This window comes from Brassica oleracea, chromosome C5 (assembly GCF_000695525.1).
Source record: "Brassica oleracea var. oleracea cultivar TO1000 chromosome C5, BOL, whole genome shotgun sequence".
NCBI lineage: Eukaryota > Viridiplantae > Streptophyta > Magnoliopsida > Brassicales > Brassicaceae > Brassica > Brassica oleracea.
The window spans coordinates 30,061,578-30,062,156 of NC_027752.1; positions in this window are offsets into that span (position 1 = coordinate 30,061,578).

Here is a 579-nt window from a genome sequence, read left to right on the forward strand (position 1 = left end):
TTTAAAATTTTCTAATGGTTTACGGTTTATCCAAGATTTAAGGTTTATAATTTAGGGTTTGGAGTTTAGGATTTAGGGTATAGGATTTAGTATTTTGTTAACTGTTTAACAATATTTATTTATTTATTTTTTTACCTATTTTTATGTATTTTTATTGTTTTATTTTAAAAATATAATTTTATTTGGAAATTCAATTTTGTTTCCTTTTTTAAAAGATATCAAATATCAAATACTCAAACACTATTGGTTGGTGAATCTAGGGATGAACCCAAGAATTTCTTTTTTTTTTTATTTATGAGTTCAACACCTTTTGTTATTCTTGGTAATATGGATGGTGATGGTGGTTAGCGAATTAATTGTAAAAACACATTAACTACGTTTATAACAAACTTTTGGAAAGAAATCAAAACTCACACAATCTTATCAATACACATTATTATTTTAATACAGAATCATTATTAAATCTCATAATCACAGGAAATCTTAATCTGAAAAGGAAAGGAGTATAATTAATTGTATCAACATTAGCAATATTTCTCTATACCTTACAAACAAAAAAAATAAAACCTATAACAAACC